The sequence below is a fragment of the Pinus tabuliformis genome, chromosome Q (genome assembly GCF_031772625.1).
Source record: "Pinus tabuliformis cultivar Carrire ecotype Pingquan chromosome Q, CPIR1, whole genome shotgun sequence".
NCBI classification, from domain to species: Eukaryota; Viridiplantae; Streptophyta; class Pinopsida; order Pinales; family Pinaceae; genus Pinus; species Pinus tabuliformis.
The window spans coordinates 290896766-290906581 of record NC_142296.1 but is presented as its reverse complement, the minus strand read 5'-3'; positions in this window follow the sequence as shown (position 1 = coordinate 290906581).

Sequence of the window (9816 nt, the reverse complement as noted above, 5' to 3'; positions counted from 1 at the left end):
GACTAATCCTACGAGTTTAAAGGGTTAGAGGTCCTAAAAATTTAAAAAATAAATAGTTGCCCCTTGCTCGCACTCCGAAAGGTTTGCATGCCCCCAGGTATAAAGTATGATTTCAAGGTTACCCCTCAATTTGCAGATAAAACATTTGTTTTACCGGGAGAGGCCTACCTCTTTCAGGCTACCCAAAGATTGTTCTGTTATTCTTTCAACAGAACACTTCCTCGGCAATGTCTACCGAAATAGACAAGGGTGAATGACTCCGTCGTCAAACACGTAACTTTGACAAAATAATCCTATTCTAGAACAACCCCTCTTCCGATCACGGACGGGGTACGGATTAGTCATATTCTCCCGCGGAAACCTACCCTATACCCAAAGTTTCCCTGCCGAAGCAGGCCAGGATGCATGCCCCCTGGGTTCCGGTCATATCCTCCCGGATTACTCATGCTCATCAGGAGGACGGACCGTGGGTTGAGACACTTCTTGCGTGTATAGACCATTTAGGGATGGTACATGACTATTTGCGATGTGTGATCCGGGAAACGAAAGTTGGTCTACGAGCTTGACCATTCTTCCTTCATGCGGAAAACACATTACTCTAAAGAGTGAGGAGACTACAGATCCCATGCAATATATATAGTCTCGTCCAAGGAGTAGGCTATAATCCAAGGGTCCTTGAACGACCATCACGTTCATTTGAACGGTCTTCCCTTTCAATGTTACAGGCACATTGGGGAGGATCCCTAAAGGTCGACTGGTTCCTTTATCAAAACCTGATAGATTTCTCATCTCAGGTAAGAGCGCTGGCGAACCCAGTGCTCTCCAAGCAATAGAGGAAAGGATACTCATAGATGCCCCCTCATCAATGATAGTGCCAGCCATTACCATCCTGTATATTTGACAAATAATTCTGAATGGTATACTGGCTGGCAACCGGGGTCTGCCTAGCTGGTTCCAATCAAAGGAAACAACCAGGTTGCTTGGTGGTGGGACCGAATATACGGCCGGATAGCGCTCTGATGAACTTCCTTCCTGCGATAAAGGAATGGTGGAATTTCCCCCTTGATCATCAGAGTCAGTGCTAATGAAGAGAATCTGGACGGTGTCGTCTTGATTTTCCTCTGTGATGGTGTCATTCGAAGACGGAGCCTCTGAAGGCAAAACCGGGTCAACTACCGTATCAACCTTTTGACTTTCGTCAGGCATGGATCCAGACGGTTCATCTTCAATGACAGGTGCTTCGGCTGACCACCTAAGTGGCTCAGCCGGATTCTCAACTAGTGAGGGACTTGGCAGGAGTCTTTGATATCCAGGAGGAAGTTGCGCTCGTAAAATCGGGCGATCTTCCAGAACTCTTTTTGCCTCATCTAAGAAGGGACAACGGTGGATGGCGTGACCGCCTTCACACAGTCTGCAAGGAAATTTAGCTTTCCCGCTCTGTCCTGGAGCTTCACTCCCACTAGTTGACGGTGAGCAGTCGACATGGCTATCAGAGGTCGATGCTACCGAATTGTGCAAACGGGGGGACCAGTCTCTTAGTATCCGGGGGATACATGGACAATCTCTATGGAAGTGGTCTCCCCTGCATATGACGCATGGCGATTTAGGCCTTACGAGTGCGGTGTGTGGATTTTTGTTAGATGACACTTGTTTGCCCCCAGTCGCCTTAGGCTCCTTCTTCTTCTTTTCCTTCTTCTTCTTCTCCTTCTTCTCCTTAGGAACACGGTTTTTTGACTTACCAGTTCCATCAAGCGAAGAAGAAGGAGGGGAGGAAGATGAAGTGGAAGGCTGGGAGGCAACTCTTGTCTGATCTAACTGTTGACTCGACTGTTCAGGAATGGTGGTACTCTGAATGACATTGGTTGAAAAGAGCCAAACTGGTAGGCCAATTGTCAGTCCTGGAAGCGACAATGTGGCCATGTGGGGCGCACCAACATCTCCCCAAGAGGAGAAGCGACTAGGATTTCCATCCAAGGGAACTCCTTGGTTAGTGTGCTCCATCTTTTCAACCTAAAGATCAACGAAGGATAAAAGGGTGATTGTTTCGTTTAAAATAAATTGTTAACGACGCTTTTGACACAACTTTCTTTTTCAGTTTTAAAGAGTCAAGAAAAAGCTAAAGATGACTCTAGTCTCCTTCAATGTTTTAACGAGCCCGAAGTGACAAATGCTCAGATGGACTTTTTCTGTTATAGAGTCTGAAAAAGGCCAAAAGAAACTGCTCTGGAGATCTAGGCAGAGGGTGTGCCAAACTTTTCGCAAAACCACATAATACTTTTTACGGTACGGGTGGTCGATCTTCGTGAATGCAGTGAACTTCGTGAATGTTGTGTTCACTGCATTGCGATCAGTAGGGCGGCCGACACGGCTTCCTAAGGATAAAAGATATATGCCTATAGGGGTCTCCCAATATATACGCGATGGTACGTGGGAGCACAAATCCGTATTAGCGCTACCGTCTTTCAGGAGGAATCACCCACCTTCTTCGAGATCGACAGTCACTATGTTTAACGACGCCGAAACACGTCTCTAGCCTAGACCTCTATGTTGTGCGTTATGTTACAAAGTGTTGTTAGGTTCATTCAGTTTATTTTAGGTTGATCTTTTTAAAGTTTTCCTTTCAAGGTTCACCACGAGATGTATGATACAAATTCCTAAATGCAGTCTAAGATGATAAGCAAGCTTTATTATCTTTCAACTTTGAAAATCCTAGCTACTAAGGGAAAAGACTAACATTATCTTTTCTCAAAGAGCAATCAGCACACTCTAATGCACTTTCCCTAAATCCAACATGCAAACTATCAAATGCAAAATGCACAATGCAGGTGTTTGTTTTCTTCTTTCTTAGTATAAATTCCTACAAAGAAAGCTTTTTGCACAACTTTGAATTTTCTTTTAAAATGATCAATACAAACAATTTCACTCTTTCGAAAACAACAAGGGTAGAAGAGATTACAATCACTTTGCGATTTTCGAAATAAAGACTTGTTTTGACACTTGAAAGACACAAATTCAAACCAATAAGCAAAAGTAAATCTATAATCAATCTGCAAACAGCCAATGAACTCTCTTCTAAGATCACAATAAAATCTGAATCAAAGGCTACAGGATGACTACTTTACTCATGCAAAGGAAGACTGTAAATGATGCCACAAACACATAAAAACATTCACAATCTTTTTGTACAAAAAAGAGGTGGAATCTAAGCAAAGAAAAGCTTATCAGACTGGTACCTATGCTGGTTAAAGGCTGCAAAAACAGAGATCAAAACAGGGCAACAAAGGACAAAGAACCCCAGCTGCACAAGGCCAAACTGGTTCAGCGCAAGTCCAACACTGTCAGTTTGACATTCAGCGCAGGTAGCCCCTTCGGGACCTGCGTTGAAATGCAGACTGCCTTCACAGTGCCTGCGCTGAAAGAGAAACTCTCGTTTCCCTTGGTTTCTGGGTCACAAAATGCTCAAAAATCAACTGTTTCAGGCCAAATCAGAAACACAAGCAAGGTATAAACAGAGGGATGCTTTGATAGGGTACTAAAGACTATCACAAGGATCATCAAATCATTTGTGGATCTAGTTTAGATCATAGACAAGTCCAACAACTGGATCAAAGCAGCAACTTTCTACTTTGCATCCGGGAAAGATGCAGTTCAAAGTTGTTGTCAAGTCTATGAAGTAAACAAATGACGGAAACACAAATGAAATGAATAAACAATTTCTTCCCCAGTGGAGTCGCCAATTTGTTGTGGGGAAAAATGCCTATTTAGGACGATCCTATCCACCTAAGGTGTGACAGCGCCTTAGCAATAAACGAATACAGCTATTATGATTTCTTCCTTTATGAAATGTGAAAGAGGGGAGATTGGCAGACTTACCGTTGTCTTCCAGCTGTCCCTCGATCTAGATCCTCTTCTCTTTGCGTGTCTACATCTACTTGCCTCCTCGCTTGCTCAAGAGAATAGCTACTTGAATCCCACGAGATCACAAGAGAACAGCTACCTGTGACAAGAGAACAGCTACTTGCGACAAGAGAAGAACACAATGCAAAGGCAAATATACATATTCATAAATGACTCAGGATTAGAAGTAAATCAAATACACTAATGCAATCATACAAAATACACCAGCATATAGGAAAGAATCAGGATAGCTTTATTGATAAGTAATAGGGTTCAGGAAGAGATACAACCCATAGGGCTCCAATCCAGCATCTCCTTCCCAGCAGAATGTAATTCCTTCTTCAGCTCCCTTCAAAGCATTAAGCACCCAATGTTTCCAGCCACAAACCAACAGCAATTCTTTGCATTCACAAAATTCCAGCCTCTAGATCCCATGGAGGTGAGATCCATATATAGATATTTGGAGAGAGGATGAGTCAGCTTGAGATCTGACTAGTGTCCTCTCCCTCTCTTAGTTCTTGAGTCCACTTGGAGGTTCTTGCTTCCACTTGGAGATTTGGAACCTCTTACTCATCACCAGTCGAATTCCTTGATGCAAGTGTCATTTTGGAAGCTTCCTGGGCATTGACACATTGAGAAATGAGCCTGCCACTTGTCCAGTTATGCTCAGCGCAGGTAGCCTTTTTTGCAGTTGACATTCAACGTAGGTAGATAGTGGAGCAGTTGACATTCAGCGCAGATGCTCAGTGGAGCAGTTGACATGATCCAGAATTGCCTTGTTTTTGAGTGTTTTCAGCTGGAGAACTTCTGTCAATTGCTGTGGTTACTTGGCCTTGTTCCTCTAGGGGTAGGAACAACATGTTTAGGGACTTTGGATCCCTTAGATTATGGACATTTCATGCTCAATGCTGTAAGGCACAAAAATGTCTATAACACTCCTGTCGCAAGGTACTCATCTATCAGATCTATGTTGGCACTATCAGCACAGATGGGTTGGAAGATCCATCAGATGGATGTGAAGACTACATTCCTCAATGGCCATATTGAGGAAGAGGTGTAAATAGAGTAGCTGGAAGGTTTTGAGACCTTTGATCGTGAGTCGCATGTGTGCCAACTCAAGAGAGCGTTGTACGAGCTGAAGCAAGCACCTCGTGATTGGTACACCAGGATAGAAAACTACTTCACCGGGTTGGGCTTCACAAAGAGTGAAGCAGATACAAACCTGTGCCACATCGTGGTGAAAGGTAAGTTGTTGATCATCATACTTTATGTTGATGATCTCATATTGACTGGTGATGATCAATTGATTATGTCTTGCAAGGAGGACCTTGCAAGAGAATTTGAGATGAAAGACATGGGTCTCATGCATTACTTCCTTGGCATGGAAGTGTGGCAGAAGGATGGGGAGTTTTTTGTGTCTTAGGGCAAGTATGCCAACGAGATACTCATGAGATTCCACATGGAGAAGTGCAAGCCCATGCAGACTCCTCTAACAAGTAACTGGAGGAAGGAGGTTGCTACTTCAAGAGAAGTGGTAGAGGCTACTGTGTACAAGCAGCTTGTGGGTTCACTGATGTACTTAGTGAACACATGACCAGATTTATGCTATGCAGTGAACCAACTGAGTCGGGCGATGGTTCAGCCTACCAATATGTTTTGGAAGGAGGCAAAACATGTATTAAGATACCCCAGAGGCACATCTCAATATGGATTATGGTATAGACAGACAGAGGGAGTGAAGCAATAGGGCTTCATTGATGCAGATTGGGCAGGGAGTCCATCAGATCAGAAGAGCACATCAGGAGCTATTTTCAACCTTGGGTCAGTGGTAGTTTCTTGGTATAGAAGGAAACAGAGGTTGGTTGCACTCAGCGCAGCAGAGGCAGAATACATGGCTGCAAGTCAGGCAACATGTGAGGTCATCTGGATGCGGAAAATCCTAGTTGGTTTTTTTGATCAAACGATGGATCCAACTGTGATCTATTGTGATAATCAAAGTTGTATCAAACTCTCTGAGAATCCAGTATTTCATGATAGGTCCAAGCACATCGACATTCGATATCATCATCTCAGAGACTGTGTAGCAAGGAGGATCATGTTGCTGCAGTATATTTCGACAGAGGAGCAAGATGCTGACATTTTGACAAAGGTTGTTGGGTCCCTATAATACTCGTGATTACCCCATTACTATTGTAGTTTCATCCCTTATTAATATTTTTGTGCCCCTATTATCCCCATATTGTTATTATTGTGCCCCATATAATCCCTCTATTGTTATTTTTGTGGCTTTATATTATTATTGTTAGGTCGGCTGGGTTATATTGTGAATCCTTAGACTCCTATATATTGAAAGGAGGTTTTGTCATTTGAATCATCGAAGAATTGTTCATTTTTGTAATGTAAAGGAGGTTTTCCCCTCGAAGAGGCTGAATTCTAAGGCGTTGATATATCTTTTCTATCTTTTCTTGAGCTGGTTTCATAACAAAGGCATTGTCAAAGTGTAAATTCGAGTTCCATAGAGATAGGATCGGGGTGGCAGATAATCCCTTTCTTGTTGAGAGGGACTGTTGAAATATGACAACAAGAATATTCTAATTTAATTTTACCTTGAATTAAATTGTGAATTAAAATCAAATTTAGTCTTAACAGCTACTTGGAAATAATTAATTAATTTATTTTAAATTAATTAGTTGGAGAAATTCAAGTTAGAAGTCTTTCTGAAGTCATGCAAGAGTTATCCCTTAAATTAAGGAGATAAGATTGAGTTATATTTGAGTTGTAATTAGTTAACTCAGTTTATTGAGTTAATTCTAGTTAAATTAGATCCAAACTGTTTAAGGAACTAATAGTGAGTTAACAGTCAGTTGATGCATTAATGCACTCAACTAGTGCTACTCCAGTTAACTAAAGATTCCCTCATCAGAAACTCGTGCATGTCTATTCTGAGAAAGACCCAGTTGAGATTAATGTTCAAGGACAGTGTACTATCAGTTGCATGTGTTTTCTCATGGAGAAAACTCATGCATGCAGTCAAGGATTTATCCTTGAGGATTGCATAGTTTTGGAGGCAAGGTTTTCCACTTGGTAACAGGGAATCATCCACAAGGAAATAGGAGCTTGGAAGGCAGAGAGGAAAGCTGGAGAGAAGCCAAGATTGTCTGTGAGCATCTGTGAGGATTGTACTGAGAGCTGGCTAGCTGTGAGAGCTAAGGCTTTGTATAATTCCTATGTATTTCCACCATGTATGATAATACAATAGTGTGGGGTTTTTAGTTGAGGCTTTCCCCAAAGAATTTTCATGTGTATTGTGCCATTGATTCTTCTTCTTCTAGTTATATTGTTTAGCTCGATCTTTAAGTTTCTGCAAATTGATAGTAGAAGTAGGTTATAGTATTTTGCTTTGATTTATATTGCATTATTGGATTAACCTACACAGGTTTTCTACAAACAATTCCTTTAACAAAATGTCAACATCTTGCTCCTTCGTAGGAATGTACTCTAACAACGTGATCCTCCTCAATACAAAATCCTGTAGATGATGGTATCAGATATCAATGTGCTTGGACCTATCATGAAAAATTGGATTTTCAGAGAGTTTGATACACCTCTAATTATTGCAGGATCTTCCTCATGCAGATGGCCTCACATGCTGCCTGAATTGTGGCCATGTACTCTACCTTTGCCGAACTATGTGCCACTGATCTTTGTTTCCTAGTGTACTAGGAAACTACAGTTGACCCAATAATGAAAATTCCTCCTAATGTACTTTCCCAGTTTAATGGACTCCCCGCCCAATCTACATCTGTGAAGGCTTGAAGCTTCACTCCGTCTGTTCGTCTGTACCATAATCTGTACTGAGTAGTTCCCCGAAGGTATCTCAATACATTATTTGTCGCCTTCCAATATAGATTGGTAGGCCTAACCATCGCTTGACTCAACTGGTTAATTGTATATCATAAATCTGGTCATGTGTTCACCAAGTACATGAGTGAACCCACAAGCTTCCTATAAACAATAGCTTCCACTACCTCTCCCGAAGTAGCATCCTCCTTCCTCCAGTTACCAGATAGAGGAGTCTCCATAGGCTTGCATCTCTCCATGCGAAACCTCCTGAGTATCTTGTTGGCATGCTTTCCTTGAGACAAAAATAGCTCCCCATCACCCTTCCGTACTTCCATGCCCAAAAAGTAATGCATGAGCCCCAAGTCCTTCATCTCAAACTCCCTTGCAAGGTCCTCCTTGCAAGATTTGATTAGTTGATCATCACCTGTCAGTATGAGATCATCAACATAAAGTATAATGATCAACAATTTACCTTCCACCACTATGTTGTACAGGTTCGCATCTGCTTCACTCTTCATGAAGCCCGACCAATTGATGTAGCTATATATCCTAGTGTACCAAGCATGAGGTGCTTGTTTCAGCCCATACAACGCTCTCTTGAGCTGGCAGACATGTGACTCACGGTCAAAGGTTTCAAAACCTTTAGGATGCTCTATGTACACATCTTCCTCGATCGTGCCATTAAGGAAGGCTATCTTTACATCCATCTAATGTATTCTCCAACCATATGCGCTGATAGTGCCAATATAGATCTGATCGATGAGTACCTTGCAACAGGATCAAAGGTCTCATCATAGTCAATCCCCTCTACCTGTGAAAAGCCACAAGACACAAATCTAGCCTTATGCTTCTCCAAACTACCATCTGTAGCTTTGTTTACCTTGTAAAGCCAATGAGAGCTCACCATGGACTTATCCTCTGGTCTCGAGACCACATCCGAAACATTGTTACGAACTATGGAGTCATACTCCTCCACCATGGCATCAACCCAAATAGGCTACTGCACTGCTTCCTCAAAGGAAGATGGCTCTGTCACAACACATTCACTCATAAGAGCCATGTATCCAGTGTACCTGTCAGGTGACCTCCTTTGTATGCGTTGTGATGTGGGTGCTCCCACATTCTCTCTATCATCCGACATCAATCTATCCGCCTCTCTGGTGTGTTTTCTCCCATATCTAGAAGACTCTGCCTGAGTGGATGTCTCCACTCTCGAATCCTCTACATGTGGCTACTCCACATCAATCTGAGGCTCCTCCTCCTTAGGAGCTAAAATCTCCTCAATCACATGTAGCTGAAGCTCCCTCTCAAGGGAACATCACATGGCCTTCTCCTCATCAAATCTGAGATCTCTGCGGACCACTGTCATCCTACTGGTCGTAAAGTACACCCGATAATTGTGGGTGTATCAGTGTACCCCACTAATATTCCCAACTCTACTGCTGGATCCAACTTCTTCTGTGCATATTTTGTCACATGGAAATATACCGATGACCCAAAGATCCTGAAGTGACCAATATCTGGCCTCTTACCAGAATAAGCCTCCTCTGGTGTCTTCATCCCAAGAATTCGATGTGGGCTACGATTATGCAAATAAACCATTGTGTTGCATGCCTCAGTCCATAAGTGTAGTGGGAGACCCTGATCATGCAACATCACCCTTGTTGCCCCTACTATGCTTTTGTTCTTCCTCTCAGCCACCCCATTCTGCTGAGGGTTATGGGGTGTTGTTAACTTTCGTTTAATCCCTTCTGTTGCACATAAGTTCTTAAACTAATTTGAGACATAATCACCACCATTATCACTTCGTAGAGCTTTAATATTCTTTCTCGAATCTTTATCCACCAATGCTTTAAACTCACAAAAATTTGTGAAGGTTTGATCCTTTTTTTGCATGAAAAATATCCAGCATTTTCGAGAAATGCCATCAACAAATATAACATAATACTTGTGTTTGGCCATGGATGATGTCGAGAAATGTCCACACACATCTGAATGGAATCACTCTAGAATAGCCTCTACTCGACTGTCTCTATCATTAAACAAAGACTTGGTGTATTTACCCAAAGTACACCC